General features: G+C 36.3%; 1 protein-coding gene and 1 long non-coding RNA gene across 15 annotated transcripts in view; one reads left to right on the top strand and one right to left on the bottom strand.

The window, feature by feature from the left end:
• LOC105465585 (protein tyrosine phosphatase receptor type K) overlaps window positions 1–25,560 on the top strand; it is a 558,841-nt gene that overhangs the window by 306,348 nt on the left and 226,933 nt on the right. The window lies entirely within an intron of this gene.
• On the bottom strand, window positions 521–23,323 carry LOC105465584 (uncharacterized). Its single transcript, XR_977630.3, has 4 exons — window positions 23,260–23,323; window positions 22,787–22,893; window positions 3,877–4,046; window positions 521–652 (listed from the first exon to the last, which is right to left on the bottom strand). It is a non-coding gene; the product is annotated as an uncharacterized lncRNA (long non-coding RNA).

Raw genomic sequence — 25,560 nt, 5'->3', positions numbered from 1 at the left:
TATTTACATGAAGAAATTCAGTACTTTTCTCAAAATCAACAAATAAAATTGAGTTGAAACCAGAGGAGTGGGACTGACCCTGGCATATGTAGGGGATGAGCGATGAACCGGATATTTTTTCTCACCTACAGATGGAGTCAAGTTTGCTGGCATAAAGGAAGTGATGATGACAGTTGCTTTTTGTAGTATCTAAACCAGACTCTTTCCTTTCTCAAGTGGACTATTAAGGGTGACTTTTCAGTTTAGTGTAAATATTTTTTAACTTGAAAAATAATATTGATCTGACCAGTATTCTATTCCAGTACTCAAATCCTTTTGCACATAGAATTAAATCCATTTTTTTTTTTTTGGTGTTTTTATGTAAGAAGCCAGGTCATTTGGGAATTGGAAAACACTTTATGAATACTTTCGCTAGTTGGTGGCTAAAGGCCATGGAATTTCTAGCTTGAGACCTTCAGCAAGCTGTTTAATATCATGCAGTATTGGTTTTTAACTAGTTTTCCTAGCACAGCTTTCAGGCTCATGAATTCATATAAAGATCCTTTTCCTTAATAGTGACTTGAGATCCCTTTTCTTCTATTGTGAAAACCGGTCATCTTGACAGGAAGTTTGGAGTTATCTTGGAGGATGTAATTTAAACGGCTATGTTTTCCTAAAAAATGAAATATAATGAACATTTCAGAACACACTGAATCACATACTAATTTTTCCCCCACCCCCAAACCCCTAAATATTTTTTTAAAAGCCTGTGCAGCCAGTGGATACCAAATGTGTCAAACTTGGAGGAGTCTCCAAATCTATTTAAAAATTTTACTTTGCTCCCCTTGAGTATGATAAAAGAAACATTTGGAGTCTCCTCTCATTCATAGTACCTACTTATAATTCAGGTGATTCAGTGTTCAGGATGTCTGGTACATATTTAAATTCTAAATGAGCAAAAGAGTGCTAGATGTTCTTATTTCAGATAGTATATTGTGGTGCAACCAGAAACTGGATACTCATTTGAATTGTTCATGTAGTCCATTAAGACGTACATTTTCAAAGCTGAAAAGCATTAAACAATGATAGTATCTATGTTTATTTAAGAAAAGTAGAAAATTTATGGTTTTTAAATCTAATATGAATATTCACTGTGACTTCATATTATTACTGAAACTCTTCTTGATCCACTTCTGTACACCATTATGCCAAATACTTTTTTCTATTAATTTTCTCCTTTTCTGAGTTTCCTTATAGCTACTCTATAAGGATGGTAAAGTGCAGCAGTTGTTTTTGTCAGAGTGATTTTTTTCATTTTATTTATTTTTCTTTCAGTTTGTTTTTAAAATAAAAATGCGATGAGAGTTCTTTCCATAAAGGTTTCTCAGTTTATTTTCCTAGGCAATTCGTGTGTTGAGTGAGTAGGGTACTGGTCACTGCTCTTTGGAGTAAATCTTCGGGGAGTTTGCTTTTGATGGAGCTTTCATCTTAAGAATTTGAAAAGGATCAAGGAGGAAGCAGAATCATTTGCATAGTTAATAATTATTTCTATTGAACTCAAGGGAATTTTGTTTCAGACTGCTGACAGTAGGCCTGTACACGTTTTCTAAGTTTCAATTCTTTTCTCTTGGAGTTTGTGATAAATGTAATTTGGGCACATTTCTGTGTACCAACGGACTTTTACCTACTACATGGACTGAGTGTCTTCGTAGTTTATATTCCCCTACCTGTTAATCATTTTTTTTTCTCTCACCCCAAACCAAAGATAAAGCAACAGTGTCCATTCGAACTAAGATTTTTTTAGTCTTTCTGGGTTTATTTGCAACTTCATTGAAAAATCAGCTAGCAGCCTTTATTGAGTTCTTAATGAGGTAATAGGCAAGTGTGTGTTACTATGTTAGTATTCAATAAAGACAAATGCCAAATAAATCACATACATAGTCTCAGTGCTTAAGAATCTCATAATTTGGCCGGGAGCGGTGGCTCAAGCCTGTAATCCCAGCACTTTGGGAGGCCGAGATGGGTGGATCACGAGGTCAGGAGATCGAGACCATCCTGGCTAACACGGTGAAACCCCGTCTCTACTAAAAAATACAAAAAACTAGCCGGGCGAGGTGGCGGGCGCCTGTAGTCCCAGCTACTCGGGAGGCTGAGGCAGGAGAATGGCGTAAACCCGGGAGGCGGAGCTTGCAGTAAGCTGAGATCCGCCACTGCACTCCAGCCTGGGCAACAGAGTAAGACTCCGTCTCAAAAAAAAAAAAAAAAAAAAAAAAGAATCTCATAATTGAATTAATTCTATAGGAAATGTAGAATTATTGAGTATCATGGCACAGAATTTTGACTTAGGTTTTGATCATATTCTAAACTCTGTAAGAATAAAAAGTGTTTCCTAACAAATAAAAAATAGTCTACGTATTTTCTAACTTCAATGAAATACAACTATTTCATTGAAACCCCTTATTAAGCACCAATTTGGCTTAATAAAAGTTACACTGGGAGAGTCTTATAGAATGTTGAACAGAAGCTCTATAGTTGACAAATTGGAATCAATCAGTGAGGGCAGAGAGATAAATCAGAGTGTTTAGTGGTATAATGTGTAAGGATGGCAATAGAAGTGTTGTAGTAGGACATTACTTCATTAGTTTGAGTTCTTGAGTCTCTCCCACTCTCCCCTCCACTTCATCTTCAAGAGAGTCATTAATAGCAGGGTTCCCTACCAGTATATGACTTACAGGTGAGTTTTTGTGTTTAGCTTTGCAGTTAGCATAAATTATTTGCCACTCAAGCAGTACATCTTTTAAAAAGCTAGCTAATGTACATTCTGCTGACCAGTAAAGCATGATCAGGAACTAAGAATTAAACTGTTACTAAGAATTAAAATGTTTCTGAGAATATAAACAAGGAAATACACAGAAAACAAACAAACAAAACATTCATAAAATGTTGTGTAGAAGCCTTACAAAGAAAGCAAATAATATGTAATTATTTATTAATGTGTCGATCAAAACCGGCTTGTTCCAAGTTTTTGATAGTACCGCAGAAATTGCCTCCTTTCCCATCTGTGTTAAGATAAATGATATTTTCCCTCTTTCTAGGAAATATTTAATCTGACAATTAAAACCAAGTATAAGGTCAACACAAATGAATACAGATAAATAATCTTTGTTACTCCTCAGCATGGATTGTGTTTAGTTCATTATTATTAACTTTTAGGAAAAAAAAAGTGAAATACTGTAACATTTCAGTATTAAAAGTGAGAATTTGGGGACAGACAGCGGGACAGAAATTAAATAATATGGCAGAAAATATGGCGGCTTTCCTCAACACATAAATGTACAACAATCTCTTCTTGTACAGGCTTTACCTTAACTCTGATGTTTGTTTTTAGAGAAATTATGGCCTATAGATGTGTTCTCATCTCTTACAAGGTATTTAAACACGGTGACTTTTACACTTTAGGATATAATTTGTCTTAATTATAAGCGTATAACTTTCTTTTCTCTCCAGTTTCTGCTGAGCGCTAAACTGAGAAAATATTTTGTTGTTTTTCTTTATTGTTGCTTGATTTGGAGTCATAGATTGAGCTATGATGACGCAGAATCTGTCCTTGTGTTAAACAATGAAATAACAAATGCGTAATTACTTGTACCTTCGTTAGGAAGAAATTTTACCCACCTGATTATTTACATATTGCTGATTGCCCCTGGATTTTCATTAGTCTTTCTTATACATATGGAGGTACCATGGCTACTCTCATGTTGCTATGCTACCTCCTCCAGTAGTTTCCCTTCACATTAAGGGGGAAAAAAAAAAAAAATCACAATCCTTTCTTGTTCTAAGTGGCCTTAAATGAAATATCCCCTGGCTGCCACTCCAAATTTGTTCTTTGTCACTCACCTCCTTCCTTGATCCACAGCAGGCAAAGCTGGCTCTTCCAAGTATACTTCTGTCTCTGGGCTTTACACTTCCTGCTCTTTCCACCCTCGCCTGTTTTTTTCTTGAATAGATGCATGCTTTTACATTCTTATTCCTTTCAGCTTTCTTCTCATTTCCGCCCCCCAAAATACCTAAAGGCCAAATGGCAATTATTTTCTAGTACAGAAGGGAATTCATTGATTTTATTTTACCCTTTTTTTTTTTTTCCTCCAGAGTTATTTAGGTCAAAGTTTTTGAAAGATCTTTATGTAATGCCTACTATCAGTAAGTATATGAAGAACAAGACAGTGGTCTCAAAGATTTTTGTGCTGTTGGAAATGCAGTGAATAGAAATCTGTATGTCTGAAATTGGTTTGTAATATGTATATAAATAGATTCCTTTATTCCTATTTTATTGCATTGCTTTCGAGTGCCCAGCACTTTTCTTTATTCTCACTGCCACCACTTGTCTCTGTCATCATCTTCTCTTTCGTGTACTTGTATAAAAACCTCCTTATTGATCTCCCTCCATGAGCACTTACCTCCTCCAAGGCAGTCTTCACACAGAAGCCAGAGTGACTGTATGACACAGTAAGTCAGAATATGCTCCCCCTGGCACTGGCAGCTTCCTGTTCATGCGGTATAAATTCCAGATGCCTCATCACAGCTCCAAGGCCCTGCTTGCTCATAGGCTTTTAGCTGTGCTAACTGGCTTCAGTCCTTCATAAGACTCTCCTTTGCTTACCAAACTATAGCAACACTGGTTTTCTTTCACTTGCTTGAACATACCATGATCTCTTGTGCCTTAGGGTCTTGGCTTTTTCTACTTGCTTTGCTCCTTCAAAATATAACTGCATTCATAACATCTGCCTCCTCCATGAGACTGATATACTTAGGGACCCTTTCCTTTTGCACGCTCATGATTGGATCTCTGTAGCCAATACCATGATCGAGGTCTAGCAGATCTCATCAAATATTTATTCTCAAAGAAACAAAAATAGTGAGGTATAAAGTGCCATATGAATGACATGAATTTAATGTGTAGAATGAGGAGGGCAGCTACGTGGCTGCTTTCTAATGGTCAGGGAATGTGCTGAGGAGGAGAAGAAGTTCCAACCGACCCTTGATGGGTGGGTAGCATTTGGATAGTGGAAGATAGGTAAAGGCATTCTGGGCAGAGGGACTGGCACTGGAAAACATGGTCTTGTGGACTTAGCAGTAAATTTTGACCATAACACAATGTTTTCCAGTGAAAACATCTGAGATAATCCTGAAATTGTACTTTGAGCCCTTGCTGTGGAACAATTTGAGTGCCAGACTAAGAAATATAAATGGATTGTGTATTTAATTTGGGAAGCTTTAGGAGTTTTGAAGTAGGTTACTCACATGTTATCTATCTCAGAAAACCAGGATAGCAGATGATTTGGAAAATGGTGCATTTTTAGGGAGTAAGTTAAGGGGGCTCTTACAATTTTAAAAGCTTTAGATGATAAATGTTCCTAGGGTAGGGTAGGGTTATGGTAGAAAGAATGAGTCAAGGATGAGAGATGAGGCAGCAATGTTGGTAAAGCATTGTGGAATGACAGTAGGAGGAGGAGTCAAAGGGGACTTCTAGATTTTTGTTTGGGATATTGGATAAAATATGGTATTATGGTCAGAGATTGGAAGCCTTGTAGAAGATGTCATTTGAGAGCATAGATGATAAGTTTAATTGTAAACTTTTGATTGGGGTGCTAGGAACATATCCAGTTTTAAAATCTTCAGGAATGTAAGTGTTAAACTAATCACAGGGCATTAAGTAAAGACTCAATACATGATGAAATGAATAATTGGAATTTTTCATGTTGTTAAACTTTGGATGAAAGCAGAGGTTTTTAACTAAATGGAGAATTTAGAAAGAGAAACCAGAGTTTAATATGATGTCTTTTTTTATTGCTGACATTATCTGCATATAAAAACACATGTAAGATATATCATGTGTAAATATTTCCCCCACTACTTCATGTAGATTCCTGACTATATTTGTGGTTGTCTGTTAAGTAGAAATATTTTTCCTCTTCTTTGTAAAACTTTTTGCTTCATAGAAATAAAGTGAACTCTCTAAAGGCGTCTCTGCTTTCTCTGCTCTTCAGAATTTTATTGCCCCTGATAATAATGCTCCTAGACCTGTCTCTTTCTTACATTAATGTTTTAAAGGGTTGGGAGAGGGAATATCTATATATATATATCTATATATATATCTATATATATATTTTTTGGGGGGGTAGGACTTTTGGCTAACGGCATTTCTCGTTCTCAAAGAATGTCATTCACTATAGTGGGTGGTTTGAAAATATTTACTTAAGGGTAGATAAAGAGTCCACACCTGACATAATCTTCCTATGTTAAAATCCCCACTCAATTTGACATTTCTGTGTACTGTGCAGGATTGCTAAAAAGTAGTTACCATGACCAGACTGGTTGATGCATGGTAATGATATAAAGCAGGGTGTTTGGAATTCAACATGGATGGTAGAAATGCGAGATGTCAGAGAAGCCATATATTAAAGAGATTTTGAATTGGAAACTGAATCCCAATCTGCCACTGAGAACATTTTGATCATTTTGATTTATTAAACTTTTATAACAGCATTCAGATGGAGCTGAATTAAAACCTTTAGTCTTGGATAGTTTATGGGATACCAACCACTGTGTTACTGGTATCATTTTGAAGCTTCTTTTAGCATCAGTGAAAAGGGGAAAAAATGGGTGGGTAAGATACTTATTTTAAAAGGAAGTTTTCACTTATATTCTTGTATCTAACTTTAAATCCCTTTTTTGTTTGCATTGTGTCACTATTAAACATATTTTATAATTTCAACATATTAGATACTTTAAAGTTTTGAATTTTACTGTGAAACATTTTTGAAACTCTAATAATTTTCAGATTGAAACACTGCTTTTGTATATATGGTACAGGCTATCTTTTTAGTGTATATCTGTACACTCAGAGGCTTCTGTGTCTGTCTTTGTCTATGTTTGTGTTGCTGAGGTTTATCGATAAATATTCAAATAGAAATACTAATGAAATTCTGAAGCCTAACTTGCAGGTAAAAGTGCATTTTCCTACAACTATTGGAATTCTGTACATCGGGTTTTTTAAAATATCAGCCATCAGCATCAGCAATCATGGATAGTCTTTTCTGAACAGTAGCTCCATAATAAAGAGAAGTCAATTATTATTAGAGAAGCACTGTAGGTGAAAGGCAATATAGATTCACACTTGGTTTTGTAGCAGGGAGAGGGGACTTAGCTGTGAATCAGGTATGATGCAAAAGATGGATGAGACAGAGTTCAAGAAGCGGTAATGTGAGAGTCCAGGACAATCATTTCAAGCTGTCTCAGCAGTAATGATGGATGGTTTGGTGGCAAGAAGTAATAATACCAGATGATGAAAGATGCATCTCAGCACCTTGAGCCCGAGCACACCATCTACCTGTTGGGGTTCTGGGGTATAATGATTCCTGATTTGCAACCAAAGGGGTTTGCTGCACTTAGCAACCTAGATTTTTGGCGGCTGTGAAGGAAGCAAGTAGCATATCAAACACTCCTGCACATTGTAAATTTAATTACCTCATATTTATGCATAGTAGTTGTTGACAGGAACTTGTAAGCTATGCTAATATGGAAGGTAATTTGTTACCTCCAGAAATCACTTTCCATGTGTCTTCTGATCATTATCATGAAACATGATAAATGATCTAGCCCATGAGGTATAAATGAAAATGAAATGGATAATTGGATTCTATGTCTACATTGTGGCTGGAATAGTCACAGCAATTATAATTGAATTTATCTCATAAAAATGAGTTGGCAATACATCAGTGACCTTTCATCATTTTGAGCCTATGGTGTTATATGAAGCTACTTTTGAGATGATCACAAAAAAAAATGTATCATAATTCTTTTTAAAGAGTAATCTTTAACACTTAAATTTTCTATTTTCTTGCCTTATCTGCCTAAATATTTTTAAGTATCTAGTTTATCTACAGAGAGTTTTAACAATTAATACTGATAATTCTTTTTTATGTGGAGAGTAAAGTGCTTTGTTGTTACCAATGCCTTGACTGAATGGCTTAGGAACAGTGTAAGACACTCTGAAATTTTTTTTTTTTTTTTTTTTTTTTAATGAACACCTTTTATTATTACCAGCATGTATCTTTCTGCTAGGTGATGGAAGTGTGCCCTCTTGCTGAATGTGTGTGTTCTCTTTGATTCTTATAATGTGTTTCTGATATACCAAAATAAAAAGAGTTTGTTTTAAATATCACCAGATCTTTTTCTCTTTACCTTCCCTCTAAGTCACTTTAAATAATATTATTTTATCATAGACATAAAAACCCTATACATTCATTGATTTGATTACCATATTTGAGGATCATCATGGTTAATTATTGGATTTATTGCTAATAAAATGACTAAGATACACACTCTTTAGGGTGTTATAGTGCCATATGTAACTATGGTAATATCTAGTTTTAAAATTATAACATAATTTCTTTTTTCTCCACCAGGCTCTTTTCATGAGGGTCCAAGAAGCAAATAAAGCTTCTGTTTATGTTTTCATATTTCTAACTAAGAAAGTCTATTCCAGATTCAGTTACTAATGAGTATATGGAAAATGAGAAGCTATCTGGAAATGTGACTTTTCTTTTGAATGAAATATGTCAACAAGCAGGGCATGTCCCTAGGGACATTTTTCCCCCCTCTTATATTTTTTAACTTGAAATTTCTTTCTTTCTTTCTTTCCTTTATTTTTTTTTTTCTGTGACAGAGTCTCACTCTGTTGCCCAGGCTGGAGTGCAATGGCACAATCTCAGCTCACTGCAACCTCCGCCTCCCAGGTTCAAGCAACTCTCCTGCCTCTGCCTCTCAAGTAGCTGGGATTACAGGTGCCCCCCACCGCTCCCGGCTAATATTTTTGTATTTTTAGTAGAGGTGGGGTTTCACAATGTTGGCCACGGCTGGTCTCAAACTCCTGACCTCAGGTGATCCACCCGTCTTGGCCTCCCAGAATGCTGGGATTACAGGCGTGAGCCGCCACGCCTGGCCTTTGCTTGAAATTTCTTAACTTTCTTTCCTTTTGTTTTTCTTCAGCTTTTAAGTTCAGGGGTACATGTCCAGGATGTGCAAGTTTGTTACATACATAAATGTGTACCATGGTGGTTTGCTGCACAGATTGTCCCATCACCTAGGTATTGAGCCCAGAATTCATTAGCTATTCTTCCTGGTGGTCTCCCTCCCCTGCATGCCTCCATCCAACAGGCCCCAGTGTGTGTTGTTCCCCTCCGTGTATCCATGTGTTCTCATTATTCAGCTCTCACTTTTAAGTGAGGAATGTGGTGTTTGGTTTTCTGTTCTTGCATTAGTTTGCTGAGGATAATCGCTTCCAAGTCTCTCCATGTCCCTGCAAAGGACATGATCTAATTCATTTGTTTGGTTGCATAGTATTCCATGGTGTATATGTACCACATTTTCTTTATGCAGTGGGTCATTTATGGGCATCTAGGTTGATTGCATGTCTTTGCTATTGTGAATAGTGCTGCAATGAACACACACGTGCATGTATCTTTACAAAAGAATGATTCCCTTCTTTTGGGTTTATACCCAGTAGAGGGATTTCTGGGTCAAATGGTATTTCTGCCTCTAGGTCTCTGAGGAATTGCCACAATGTCTTCCACAAGAGTTAAGCTAATTTACATTCCAGCAGTTTATAAGCATTCCTTTTTCTCCATAACCTTGCCAGCATCTGTTGTTTTTGACTTTTTGATAATTACCATTCTGACTGATGTGAGATGGCATCTCTTTGTGGTTTTGATTTACATTACTCTAATGATCAGTGATGTTGACCTTTTTTTTTTTTTATGTTTGTTGTCTGCATATATGTCTTCTTTTGAGTAATGTCTGTTCATGTCCTTTGCCTACTTTTTAATGGGGTTGTTTTCTTCTTGTAAATTTGCTGAAGTTCCTTCTAGACTATGGGTATTAGACCTTTGTCAGAAGGATAGACTGCAAAAAGTTTCTCCCATTTTGTAAGTTGTTAGTTCACTTTGATGATAATTTCTTTTGCTGTGCAGAAGCTCTTTCGTTAGATCCCATTTGTCAATTTTTGCTTTTGTTGAGATTTCTTTTGGTGTCTTCATCATGAAATCTTTGTCCATGCCTATGTCCTGAATGGTATTGCCTAGATTTCTTTCTAGGCTTTTTACAGTTTTCAGTTTTACATTTAAGTCTTTAAGCATCTTAAGTTAATTTATATATATATATATTTTAAGGAAGGGGTCCAGTTTCAGTTTTCTGCATTTGGCTAGCCAGTTCTCCCAGCACCATTTATTAAATAGGGAATCCTCTTTCCATTGCTTGTTTTTTCAGGTTTTTCAAAGATCAGATGGTTGTAGGTGGATAGTCTTATTTTTGAATTCTCTGTTCTGTTCCACTGGTCTATGTGTTTGTTCTTGCATCAATACCATGCTGTTTTGGTTACTGCAGCCTTATAGCATAGCTAGAAGTTGGGTAGTATGATGCCTCCTGCTTTGTTCATTTTGTTTGGATTGTCTTGGCTATTTAGGATCTTTTTTGGTTCCATATGAATTTTAAAATAGTTTTTTTTTTCTAATTTTGTGAAGAATATCAGTGGTAGTCTAATGGGAATTCTGTTGAATCTGTAAATTACTTTAGGTAGTGTGGCCATTTTCATGACATTGATTCTTCCTGTCCATAAGCATGGAATGTTTCACATTTGTTTGTGTCCTCTCTGATTTCTTGGAGCAGTGGTTTGTAGTTTTCCTTGAAGAGGTCCTTCACTTCCCTTGTTAGCTGTATTTCTAGGCATTTTATTCTCTTTGTAGCAGTTGTGAATGGGAGTTTACTCAGAATTTGGCTCTATTCTTGCCTGTTGTTGGGGTATAGGAATGCTAGCAGTTTTTTTCACATTGATTATCCTGAGACTTTTCTGAAATTGCTTATCAGCTTAAGAAGCTTTCAGGCTGAGACGATGGGGTTTTCTAGGTATTGGATCATGTCATCTGCAAATAAAGATAATTTGACTTCCTCTCATCCTATTCAAATACTCTTTATTTCTTTCTCTTGCCTGATTTCCCTGGTCAGAACTTTAAATACTATGTTGAATAGGAGTGGTAAGAGACAGTGACCTTGTCTTGTACTGGTTTTCAAAGAGAATGCTTCCAGCTTTTGCCCAATCAGCATGATATTGCCGATATTGGCTGTGGGTTTGTCATATATGGCTCTTACTCTTTTGAAGTCTTTTCCATTAGTTTATTGAGAATTTTTAACATGAAGATATGTTGAATTCCATTGAAGTCCTTTTCTGCATCTATTGAGATAATCATGTTTTTTTTTGTTTGTTTGTTTGTTTTTGTCTTTAGTTCTGTTTATGTGATGAATCACATTTATTTATTTGTGTATATTGAACCAACCTTGCAGCCCAGGGAAGAAGCCAACTTGATCATGGTGGATAAGTTTTTTAATATGCTGCTGGACTCGGTTTAACAGTATTTTGTTGAGGATTTTTGCATCGATGTTCATTAAGGATGTTGGCCTGAAGCTTTATTTTGTCTGTTGTATCTCTGTCAAGTTTTGGTATTAGGATGATGCTGGCCTTATAGAACGAAGTGGGGAAGAATCCTTCCTTTTCCATTTTTTGGATTAGTTTCCGTAGAAATGGTACCAGCTCTTCTTTGTACCTCTGGTAGAATTCAGCTGTGAATCCATCTGATCCTGGGCTTTTTTTTTGGTTGGTAGGTTATTTATTACTGCCCCAGTTTCAGAATTTGTTATTGGTCTATCCAGGGATTCAATTTCAAATTGAATTTCTGAGTTGATTGAACCACAGAGATGGCAACTACCCCTTCCCTGAGGAACTCCGTTCTTCTTAGGTGGACTCCAGCCTGTCACCACTGTCTGGCTGGAATTCCAAGCCAGTTGGTCTTAACTTGTGAAGTACCCTGGAAGTGGGGCCTGCAGAACAACACTACTTGGCTCGCTGGATTCAGCCCCTCTCCTAGGAGTATGTAGGGACCCTCTCCCACTTTGCTGGGAATCCTGGGACCAGAGTATACGAAACTCCTAAGTCTCTGTGTGTACTTAAGCGACTGCTCTGCTGGGACATCACACAGCTCTGTGTATTGGACCTAAGGCCCTAGTAGCCTGAACTTACAAGGGCATTTCCTGATCCTCAGGTTGCAAATATTTACGGGAGAAGCATGGTTTCCCGGGCAGGGTTACATAATTCCTCACTGCTTCCCCTGGCTGGGAGTGGGGTTTCCTTTGGCTCCATGTCTCCCACAAGTGGGCCATAGTCCCACCCTGCTTTTCTTCGTTCTCCGTGGGTCGAGTTGTTTGCCTAGTCAGTCCCAGTGTGAGAACCTGGATATTTCAGTGGAAGGTGCTGAATTCACTGTCTGCCTTCATTCCTCTCCTTGAGTGCCACAGATGGCATCTGCTTATATTTGTCCATTTTCCAGGACCTATATGGATCAATTTCTTCACTTTCCATACTCATTGGTAGTGATATTCCAACTAATAAGATTATTATTAATTTTATTAATAATAATCTTGCTACTTGAAGCAAGTTTTACATAAATATGAGTAAGAAACAGATTTGTGAGATTTACACCTTAAATTTCAATGATTCTTACTGCTGTGTTACTGAGATCATTATCTTGTCTCTTTAGAAACAATGCATTTACTTTAAGTTGCTTGGCTGCTATTTTTAACTGATCCCTGCCCTGACAAGTACCATGATAGTTATTACCTACCATTTTATTTTATATTTTTAACTTTTAAACTTTAATTTAGTAAAAAATATATATATTTTAATAGAGATGGGGTCTCACTATGTTTCCCAGGCTGTTCGTGAAATCCTGGCTTCAGGCGATCCTCCCATCTGAGCTTCCCAAAGTGCAGAGATTACAGGAATGAGCCATCACGCCTGGCCAAACCTATCATTTTATAGCAGATTCTCAATACAGGAGCAGGAGATGTGTGTTCCTTTCTAAATCAAGTGTAGTTTATGTTTGAAACTAGCACTACCACACATGTCCTTTTTTTAGATTCTGATATACTACTATAAACATGCACACACTCATGCACACTCACATGTGCATGGATGTGCTCTCAACCTTGATTTCAGCATGCCTTTGTTAGAATCTAGGCAGAACCTGGAATAAGTGTGGTTTATGAAAAGTTAAGAAATTATTCTGCTATTCCTCCTGCATTTTTCTTCCCCTCTTCCCTGAACATTTTTCTTGGGTTTTAGGTCAAGAATTATGAATTGCCTTTGTAGATCTAAGAAAATTTTGGAAGTATTTTCAATGTCTTTAATAATATCATGAGATTCTTTGAGTTTCTGCACTCCCCTGTTTGTAGAAAAAATAAATTACATAGAATTTAATAGCATATCCTGTTTTAAAGTCATAGTGCTTAGTAATCAAAGAAAGTCCATAAGCACTTATTTTTAATTTAATATGAAAATTAAAAACACCTTCCAGGGTAGGCTCAGTAAGGTAGGTTTTTTTAATGTCCCAATCGTCTTCGATTAAGTACAAAGAAAATTTTGGACTCTGTCTTTCTTATTTCTGTTCTTTTCTTTTTCCCTTTCCTTTCCTTTCCCCTTTCCCCTTTCCCGTTTCCCTTTCCCTTTTCCCCTTTCCCCTTTCTCTCTTCCCTCTTTCCTCTTCCCTCTCCCTTCTCCTGTCTCCCATCTCCCCTGTCCCCTCTCCTGTTTCCTCTCCTCTCCTCTCCTCTCCTTTCCTTTCCTTCTTTCAGACCACTCTATTGAATTCTCATTTTCAGACTGATAAAATAGGATTCGAAAACTTTTATTTATTTATTTATTTATTTATTTATTTATTTATTTATTTTATTTTATTTTATTTTCGAGACAGGGTCTCTCTCCGTCACCCAGACTGGTTCACTACAGCCTCAGCCTCCCAGATACAAGCAGTCTCACCTCAGCCTCCCAAGTAGCTAAGGCTGTAGCTGAGCACCACCACACTGGCTATTTTTATCTTTATATTTCTTTTTTTTTTTTTTTGAGACGGAGTCTCGCTCTGTCGCCCAGGCTGGAGTGCAGTGGCCAGATCTCAGCTCACTGCAAGCTCCGCCTCCCGGGTTTTACGCCATTCTCCTGCCTCAGCCTCCCGAGTAGCTGGGACCACAGGCGCCGCCACCTCGCCCGGCTAATTTTTTGTGTTTTTAGTAGAGACGGGGTTTCGCCGTGTTAGCCAGGATGGTCTCGATCTCCTGACCTTGTGATCCGCCCGTCTCGGCCTCCCAAAGTGCTGGGATTACAGGCTTGAGCCACCGCGCCCGGCCTTTATCTTTATATTTCATAGAGCCAGGAGACTTGCTATGTTGCCCAGGCTGGTCTTGAATGCCTGGCCTTAAGTGATCCTCCTGCCTTAGACTCTCAAATTGCTGTAATTATAGATGTGAGCCCGCTGCTTGGCCTAGAAACCTTTAAATGTATGCTGTGGAGCAAGTTTGCTCTATTTTTGTATCTTAAGTAGGGATGTAATCTAAATATCCCTTCATGATAAAAGTCAAATCATGAGCTAAATCCCCTTGTCAAATGACTCATTTGTGGAGTAGCTCCATTTCTACATTTGCTTACCTTACCTAGAGAGATGTTATTAGATGAGTTCAGAATTTTTCTCTGAACTAACAGTGGCAATGCAATCAGAGTACAAATAATATCAAGATATTAAAGACCTAACTTGGCATTATTCCAGTATAATGTTAAATAAAGGAAATGTATTCTCATAATAGACAGATGCTCTGGGAAATGTATGAACTATCATATTTAGATCAATTCAAATAAGTAATTCTAAATAACTTATAGTTACAAAGCAGAAAAAAGTTTACTTGATGCCTTTATGTGGCATAATCACATCACAATATATGTAACATACAAAGATGGCTGTAGAACTCAACTGCTCCTTCTAACCTATACCTGATCCGTCTTATACGCAAAAACATTTGAATGCCTAAACTTTTGCAGATGGCTATTCTTCATGTTTCTTTTGATTTCGGGGATTCTCATGCTTTAGAAGCAAAAGATCTGGTGCAATGAAGCATTTAAGGAAAAACATAGATGCCCATGTTTGTGATTGATTTAGGAATTTTCAAGAGGAATTTTGAAGGAATTAGATTTTGCCATATATGCTGATTTTAAATGTTAAATCTCAGGATGAGAGTCCACTTATACTTAGTGGCTTTTGTAGGGGTTGGTGGATTTTCTGGTTAACAATTTAGTTTGTTTCCTCCCTTTCCCTACCCTTTCCCTACCCTTTCCCTACCCTTTCCCTACTCTTTCCCTCCCTCCCTCCCTCCCTCCCTCCCTCCCTCCCTCCCTCCCTCCCTCCCTCCCTCCCTCCCTCCCTCCCTTCCTTCCTTCCTTCCTTCCTTCCTTCCTTCCTTCCTTCCTTCCTTCCTTCCTTCCTTCCTTCCTTCTTTGGTGTATTGTAGGCATATGGAAAAGTGTATATTAAATATATAGTTTGATAAATGTATAGCTAGTTGAATATTACCAGCACTCCAGAAGTGCTACCTCATTCCATTCTAGTTAATAACCTCCTCACCCAGAGTAGCCACTGTTCTTGGCTTATAACGTGAATAAGTAACAAGTATATGTCATCTTACATATGAATAGTTTATACTCTTATCTGGTTTCTCTTATTTATCATTAAGTTTGTGAAATCCATATTGCTGCATGTAGCTATGCATCATAGAACATCATTGTTATGAAATCTGTTGTATGACTATGCCACAATTTATTCATTTTTCTGATAGACATTTGGTTCTTTTTCACCTTGAGCTATTTACAATAGCAGTATATTGATATACTAGTATATGACTTTTCAGGAACAGACAGGCTCATTTTGGGGTAGCATGTACCTCAAAGCGGAATTGCTAGGTCATAGAGTATGCTGATTTTCAGCTCAAGGAGGTACTGGCAAAAAAATTTCTTAATTTCTCATACAATTTATACTCCACCTTGCAAACATAAAGTTTCACATCTTCACCAACAGTTGACATTATCCTGCTTTCTTCCATTTCTAATTATCTTCTTATGTTAATTCTTTTATTTGTTCATAAATGCATTCATTCAACAAATATTGATTGCACTCAAGACATAAATGTAATTCAAAGGGAAACAATTTACAGTCCTTGCCTCAAGAAAGTCAGTAAGTAAAGAAAGAGGCAAAAAATATAGGTAAATCTCTTACCAGAAAAAATGCATTTATTTCAGGCTGAAGAGAGTGTGGTAAGAAAGGTTTTCAGAGGCAGTAATAACTGAACTGAGATTTGAAGACAGATAATTTTGCTAAGTGTATAAATGGCAAAAAGATACTCTAGGAAGTATAGGGTAAAGGTGGGATTTTATTATTATTATTATTATTATTATTATACTTTAAGTTCTGGGGTACTTGTGCAGAATGTGCAGGTTTGTTACATAGGTATACACATGCCATGGTGGTTTGCTGCACCCATCAACCCATCACCTACATTAGTTATTTCTCCTAATGCAATCCCTCCCCTAGCCCCCTAGCCTCCCCAACAGGGCCTGGTGTGTGATGTTCCCCTCCCTGTGTCCATGTGTTCTCATTGTTCAACTCAAGGTGGGATGATTTTAAGAGAAGAGTTTCCCATGGAAAACACAAGTTGTTAAATGTGAACATATAATTGGACTTGAAGAGTGGTAACATATGAGGTTGGACAGATGAGCAGGGGGCAGATCATGAAAGGGCAGTGCATTTTATTTTAGGAAGTTTGCATCTTTCTTGGAAGTTTACCTTTAGCTACCTTAATAAGACATAGAATTGCATTTATCACCTATTGCATGATAAAACAACATAAAACTTAGTGGCATAAAACAATAACCATTTTATAATGCTCACTCACAGCTTCTGTGGGCTGTAAATTTGGCTGATATGTATATATCACTCTAATATATTTGGGTCCCGAGCTGAGAAGTCTCAAATTGAACAGCTAAAGGTAATTTAAACTCCTGGAGGCTATAATCGTCGGGCACAAGTCTGGCACTTGAGTTGGGATAATGCCACTGGCTAATTGAAAATTGGAAATGGTGGCACCTACAACAAATGTTCTAGGTTCCAGTGAACAAAGGGAAAGTTACTTTTTTTTTTTTTTTTTTTGACTAGCCTCAGAGGTCTCATTACATCACTTCCTCTAAGCTCTACTTGCTGAGCAGGCATGAGGTCTTTCTGGATTGAAGGGGATCCAGCCTCTCTATGCGAGTGCTATCAGCGAATTTGTAGCGCATTTTCAGACCACTGCAGTGACTAATGTTATTTTGTGCCTTAATTTCATGTTCTTTTTGCTATCTATTGTAATAGTCACAAAATCTATCTAGTATAGTTTGATTGTCCCCCCTCCCCAGGGGTTCTGACTGTAATTTGAATATCACTTAGGGGACACCTTGGTTTAGAGAGCACAGTCTTAACCGTTGATCTTTTTCCTCACATAATTGACATTGGTTTTATAAAGAAGAAAATATACAACGAGTACATTTATATCTCTGTTTCGCATAGTTTGCATTTATACATTAAAATAAAATAACTTTTGAAAGTAGATTTTAAAATATTCAGGTACAAATTAGTGCCTTTATAGTTTAAGGAAATTATTATGCCGTATAGTAATGATACATCTGGTATACTTCTCTGATTAATTTCCAAGTTTAGTGTCTTGACATTTGTTCAATGTCAGACTTTTAATTTAAAACCTGGACATGGACATTTAAAGATAGCTAATGCATGAGGGGCTTAAAACCCAAATGACAGGTTGCTAGGTGCAGCAAACCACCATGGAACATGTATACCTATGTAACAAACCTGCAAGTTCTGCACATGTATCCCGAACTTAAAGTAAGTTTTTTCAAGCAAAAAAAAAGAGAGAGAGAGAGAGAGAGATTTAAAAATGTAATTATATGGCACTGGAGCAGGAATTGATACCCTTCAGTTACAATATGAAGAGCTCTCAGCTATCAACTTACATTAGTGCATCATTTTACAAAATTTCATACCAAAGAAACATAGTACCTTCTTCTTTTTCCACAATATTTAAAATAGTAGCCTTCCTTTCTCAATTCTTTATTCATCTTACACCCACTGATTGAGATAATATTTTCAAGAATCTTCAATATCTATGAAAATATTAGTGCCATTTTATGTCTTATGGTTCTTTTCTCCAGCAAACTTTCAGCTGATCTGGCTGAGTGTGGAAAAGGATAGGGAATTTGAAATTGACAGAAAAGAATATGTGAATAGTCTGGATTGGTAGCCATTTTATGTCCTTATTTTTTAGAGACATGGTATTCATCAAAGTAGACTAGGAAGCTCTCTTGCTACTTAGGAACAGTAGCTGTGAAAGAAGATCCCAACTCCCTAGCTGTGTAATTGCATTACTCGTGCTCTAGAAACTCTTTTACTAGTCTAGAAGCTTTCTCTTGCTGTGCAAGATGGATTATAGAACTAGGCTGCCTTCCGGTATTTCATATTTTGGATGATATGGCTTACTTTGATATTATGAAGGTGTGAAAGTGAGTGTGTTCAAGGGGAGTTGAAATAAAAGGTCTTTTGCTGGCTCAGCTGACACACTGGTATAAAATGTCTTTGAACAGGTAACTATTTACATGCTTAAGCATCTTAAAAATATTATTAACTTGTTATTTTGTCAGATGAGTCTATAATTATTGCCTACCTTCAGCTTCCATCTATTTATAAAACTAGGTGTGGTGATTTTGATAGCACTTTGACTATTGAGGACAGGTATTTTTGGTCCCTAAAGGAATGCTAATGGAATTACATGATTAAAATAATTTTTCAGAAGTCTTTATAGTAACCGTATTGATAGATCTGCTTTTACTGCATTCTCTTTTTTTCCCCCATCATTAAGTCTATATACTCTCCAATTACCCATGAAAACCTGCCTTTCTTAGTTGAAAGACTTATTGGAAGTACATAATAACCTGTCCTCTGGTTCCCAGGTCACGTCTACCTGATGTTTTTATATCATTGCCACCAGGATAGCTTACCTAAAGTCAGTGACTCCATGTAATGAACTCATTTCTCCTGAAAAGTTCTCTCTCTCTTAATTTAATCCAATAAGACACATGGTTGTTTTTTGTTTAATTCCAAAATTGAGGCTATTTTTGACAATTGCTAATTTATATCATTTGATGTCCCTGAGTAAATATATATTGGGAATTTTTATGTTATAAAACTTAGTTGGATCTATATAAGCTAATGACAAATTTTCTTCGCTATGAAGATCTTAAAGTCTCTGAAGATTTATGATTTTTTGATCCAAAGAGAGGCTTATAATTATGACTTCTCTGGAGTTAGTAGTACATATATCAATCTTGTTATCTAGTGGAATTTTATATTGACTGAAGTCTTGTTCCATTAGTTTTACTATGTCATCACAATTCCTTTTTCATGAAAAAGTAAATATATTAGTAGTATGTACAGGGATGTGCCTGGACAAGTCATTGTGACTCTGTACCCCACATAGACATGTAGAAATAATAGGTAAATAATAATTCCCCTGATTAACTTAGGGTAAATAAAGTCCTGCATTTTACCTGACCAGAAACCAGGCTCATTGAGTGGAGGATGCAAGTAGTGTGTCCTGTTTTACTGCAGGTCTGAGTCATTACATTTTAAAATGGTCATCAATTGTTGGTTTCATGTACTTAATATTGACTTCATTATTTGGTATTGACTTGAAATGATTACAAAGTGTGTATTTATAATGAACATATGCTTGTACATTGTATGTTACAAAGACAACACAATGGAGTGTTTAGACCTGGGGAGCAAGTTGGCAAACTTAGATTATGTTTGATTATAACTAAGTGTCACAAAAATCTTCTAATTATGTAGTTTTAAAATTTCTTAAAATTTGGAATTTAGGCTGATGACATTTTACAAATGTATTTATATTCTAGATGTGGAAGATTCAAGATAGTTTTAATAATTTTTTTCATTATATATACATGTCACATATATTTACATATGTGTAGCTCTGTATATATGTATACTACACACACACATCTATAAGTAGAGATTATATTCTCATTATAGAGATTTTTGCAGTAGAATTTTTTTTTAATTGGTATCCTTGTTTACTGGATTCAGACATTGTGTCTTAATATATATTAGCATAAAATGAATGTAAATAGTGTTATTGTACTCCAAACCCTTTTGCCTATAATCTAGAATGGAATAATAGCCAGTACTATATAATCTAGGCATATTCAACAAGTAACTGGGACATATATTGCCATTGACAAACACAGTTCCCTTCCTTTCTCCAACCATATTTTTTAAATATGTCACCTTTTTTTTTTTTTTTAAGAGTCACCTTTAACTCTTAACATGCAATATTTTAAAGAGTTACTTTTAACTGTTTAAGGTGACTGATGATATGGTGAGGACATCACCTGTTTATGGCCCTAGACTTCAGTGACCTGAACAGAGTTAAAGGCTTTCCTGGTTTTATTGCTGACTTGATTGTTATTCCTGGAATCAACTGGATGTTCTTTTCTTGAAATACTATGAACACTTTGAGCTCTGACAAAGTTGAAATGAGGTATTAAATGGCTAAGAGAAAAATCTCTGTATTTATTAGCTTATGACTCATTTATAGGGATTCATAACTTTCATCATATCATGATGACTGTAGTACTGAGAGAGGCTTTTGTAAAGTTGTTAAAATTATCGCAATAATTTATAATTCTAAACCAATTCACTACATGGATATTAATGAAGAAGAGAGTAGTTTTGGACAAAATGAGACACAATTTTTTAGTTTCCCTATAGTTGGATTATGAGCTAAAGGACAGATAAACTTCACTTTTTAAAATTCCATCACCTTTTCATCCACCCTAAATATGAACCTAACCTTGTTTTAGTTTTTGCTGACATCTAAAACAGTGTGCTGCAGCTGTGCCTTTTTATTTCAAGCAGGTAATAAAGTTATTGCAGCAATGTTTTCAAATCAAGGTGAATAAAACGCCATGGTAATGCATAGGATATAAAATTAAGTATGCAAAATTTGCAGTTTCATTGCCGAAATGATTCTTCTTACTTCAGCACTTTAGGGAGCAGGAAAAAGCCATGCCATAGACATTAAATACTGTAATTCTACAGATCTTGCATTTCAAAAACTGAATACATATCACACAGGGACTTGAGAGACAAAATCATTGTTGAATATGAAGAGCAGCATATTTAGCATCAGAATTTTCTCCTACCCTGAATTAAATTTTTGTTCAAGGGACACACACGCACACAGACACATATACACACACACGTATTAGTCCAATTATATACAATTTCTTACGGATCTTGTATATTCAAATTAGTTTTAAAATACATAAGTTGGAGTGTTTACTTCACATGGAAAATACTTAAAACATTTTAATTGATGTTATTTGTTGAAAAGGCAAAAAAATATTAATGCTAGAATTGTAGCTGTGCCTTTTTTTTTTTTTTTTTTTTTTTTAAACAAGCTGGGTAAATCATTTGATTCCACTTGGTCACTAAGCAGTTGCTTAGAATGTGTTCTTTTGTTCCAGTCAACTAACTCATTTAATTAAACAGTAACAATTTGTGGGCGCTATGTATCTGTCAGGGCATTTGGCTTGCTACATGGTTCAAAGTGTGAGGTGTTAAATCTTACTTTTTAAGGGCTTAATGTTAACACCTGAAAATTAAATAAGTACATAAATAAAGTTTTGGTGTTGTGTTCTCCAAGTGTCGATTGTTACACTGAATTGTACGTTTTAAAATGTGGAATAGGTAGAATTTACGTAGTTTTTTCCCTTCCTTCCTTCCCTCCTTCACTCATTCCTCCTTCCGTCCTTCTCCCTTCCTCCCTTCCTCCCTTCCTCCCTTCCTCCCTTCCTCCCTTCCTCCCTTCCTCCCTTCCTCCCTTCCTCCCTCCCCTCCCCTCCCCTCCCCTCCCCTCTCCTCTCCTCTCCTTCTGATACAGGGTCTCACTCTGTTGCCCACGCTGGAGTGCAATAGCATGAGCCTGACTCACTGCACCCTCAACTTTCCCAGGCTCAGGTGATCTTCACATCTCAGCCTCTCGAGTAGCTGGGACCACAGCTGCCAGCACACCTGGTTAATTTCTGTATTTTTTGTGAAGATGGGTTTTCACCATGTTGCCCAGGCTGGTCTCAAACTCCTGGGCTCAAGCAATTTTCCCCCCCTCAGCCTCCTAAAATGCTAGGATTACAGGCATGAGCCACTGCTCCCAGGTGATAAGTTTTTCTTACAGTGGCCTGGGTATTTGGGGGCATTGTTAAGGCAGTCATTCGTTCTATAATAATAGTATTGAACTTTGTCAGGTGCTACAAGAAACACTGGGAATGTAATGATGAGAATGTTTTATGGGCACATAAATTGTATTGAAAAACAAGGATAAAAGAAAAAGCTGTCACTCATGGTCCTGGAGTTCCCTGGTCACTGCTATTAACTTTTTGGTATATTTTCTTCTGTTTTTGGTGGTTGCTGATTTTGTTTTTTCAAGGATATACTTTTTACTTTTAAAAGTGAAAACTAATGATATTTATAACTTGTGTTCTGTTGAGAAGTTACACCATGATTTACCTCCCATTTTCCCATCATTGATTATTTTGATCACGTTTTTACTTTACTTTTAAGCAAAGACTGAAAGTATCTCCTTATGATAAATGTCTCAAAGTGTTATTACTTTACACATATTTATTTCCTGATATATAAATTATTTTCCAAAAATATTGTTATCAGTTCACTTGCCTATGAACAATTCATGTACTCACATGCCCATTTACATGTGTTTGCCTGGCCACAGTCAAGCCCATATTAATAAATGATCACTCCCACAGCCACGGAGCTTGCACTCTCCTCAATATGCTGCTCCATTGCCCTTTTGAGAAATGGAAATATAAGTGATGTAGATTTAGGTAAGGATAAGTGGTGAATTTATTATTTTCAACATTGTTAAAATTATTTTCTATATTGTTGAACTGTTCAAGAGGAACCTATTATTGTTTTGGACTAGAGAAGTTTTTTTTTTTTTGCTTCAGATTTAGTAAGTTATAATTAACAAATAAAATTGAATATATTTAAGTTGTACAATGTGGTCTTTTGGTATATGTATGCAATTTGAAATAATTACTGAGCTAATTAACATATATTTATCATCTCACCATTTATTTGTGGTGAGAATATTTAATATCTACTCTCGTAGAAATGTTGAAGTATACAATACATTATTATTAATTATAGTTACCTATACTATAGTAGATTTCCAAAATTTCTTTGTCTGAACAAATTCTGTACGCTTTGAATGTTTCTCCATTTCCCTAGAAACTCCCCGCCCCGCCCCGGTCCCCATGGTAACCACCATTCTACTCTCTGCTTTTATGAGTTCAAGGTTTTTAGATTTCACATATAAGTAAGATCATGCAGTATTTGTCTTTCTGTGCCTGGCTTTTGAACAATTGCCCCCAGTAGGGAGCCACTGGGAGAGAATGAAGAAACTCTGTTTAGCTAAATATAATTAATAGTAATAAAAATATAGTATAAACAAACATATATAATATCCCATTAAATGGACACTTTATTATTTGTAAATCTTTTTTCCCCTTTTATCTAAAGTTTTCTACCTACTTACCATTGTGAAATCATATGTGCTTATTTGATGGTTCTCAGAAGTTATTCGTGTGTGAAATATTGTAAGCATAGATAGTGAGGCACAGTACACACTCTTTCCTTAGTTCTTCATAGCTATATGCAGACATCTATCTAATTTTCATAGAGATGATAATACATAGTGGTAGCTCCTTCTGCTACATAGGTGCTGGCATAGGGGCCTCAGGTCAGCCAACATCCAAACTTTGTGGTGTCTTAGCATTAACTTTATTTGACCAGTACAAGCTTATGAGCCACCTAAGTAATATGATTGGAAAAAGGTCTCCAGGCCGGGCCTGGTGGCTCACAACTGTAATCTCAGCACTTTGGGAGGCTGAGGTGGGCAGATCACCTGAGGTCAGGAGTTTGAGACCAGCCTGACCAACATGGTAAAACCCTATCTCTACTAAAAATACAAAAATTAGCTGGGCATGGTGGCATGTACCTGTAATCCCAGCCACTTAGGGGGCTGAAGTAGGAGAATTGCTTGACCCTGGGAGGCCAAAGTTGTGGTGAGCCAAGATCACACCGCTGCACTCCAACCTGGAAAACAGACTAAGACTCTGTCAAAAAAAAAAAAAAAAAAAAAGTATCTATCACTTGAATTGATGGTTTAAAAAATAGATTTTAATATAATAAAACAAATTTAATTAAATTCTATTACTGTACAAATATGTAAATAAAACTCAATAGTTGTTTATATTAAAAATGTATAGAATTTGCTGACTATATTGTGAGCTAAAATATGAGCTAAATTTATGATGAGTTATTTGAGTCCTAAGGAACTTGTGAGGATTGAAAATTTGAAGTATCAGAAAAATAACAGTGTGAAATCATGAAAGAATTCTAATAAATATATCTGGGTTGCAGTTTTTAAACTGGCATGGTAGGAGAAACCTTATTAATCTAAAAATTTTCAAATGTACGCTTCTTATTTTAACATCTAAGGAAAAATTAAATTGTGTTATTGTACAGATGATATTTAATGTTCAAATGAATTGCTTCTAAATATGAATAACCTGCTTTCCGTTTGTTATGGGAGCAAAGGTCATCTTTCTATTCATCAATGATATTAAGTTTCTTGAAATGCTCAAGAATTTATTAAATTATGTTACCAACTTGTTGACATAAGTTAAAATCATTTAAAAATTATTGTAGTGTAGCTGATAAATGCCTGAATTAGATGGACCAATGATGTCATTCTTCCTCCCCTTAACCTCCCTCATGTCCATTTTCTTGTACTTCCAGTAGGTAGTGGGAAAGAAAACTAAACAATGAGAAGCATTGTGAATTTGTTGTCTAACAGGAACCAGAACTGGATAAAAATTTTAGTGAGGTAAATTATAAAGAAACAGAGTAAAATTGACTTCAGAGTGATTCTTTCATTTAAGTAAACAAATGGTAGCAAATAAAAAATATTCCATCTCCAAGGCAAATATTCTAGTGTTGAATGTGTTAATGGAGCAATGGACTCCTGTAAAACATAGTTTTCATCATCTCTGTTATTCCCTTTTACAATAAATAGTAAAAAGAAAAATATGGGCCGAGTGTGGTGGCTCACACCTGTAATCCCAGCACTTTGGGAGGCCAAGGTGGGCGGATCACAAGGTCAGGAGTTTGAGACCAACCTGGCCAATATAGTGAAACCCCATCTCTACTAAAAAATACAAAAACTAGCCAGGTGTGGTGGTGTGCACTTGTAGTCCTGGCTATTTGGGAGGCTGGGGCAGGAGAATAGGAGAATACCTTGAACCCAGGAGGCGGAGGTTGCAGTGAGCCGAGACTTCTCCATTGCACTCCAGCCTGGATAACAGATGAGCCGTCTCAAAAAAAAAAAAAAAAAAAAAAGATATAGATACATTATTAACTTTTAAATAATCTGCTACTCTGGACCCAGCTC

Source organism: Macaca nemestrina, chromosome 5 (assembly GCF_043159975.1).
Source record: "Macaca nemestrina isolate mMacNem1 chromosome 5, mMacNem.hap1, whole genome shotgun sequence".
Taxonomy (NCBI): domain Eukaryota; kingdom Metazoa; phylum Chordata; class Mammalia; order Primates; family Cercopithecidae; genus Macaca; species Macaca nemestrina.
The sequence above is the reverse complement of the archived record's forward strand: the minus strand, read 5'-3'. Positions and strand labels throughout refer to the sequence as shown.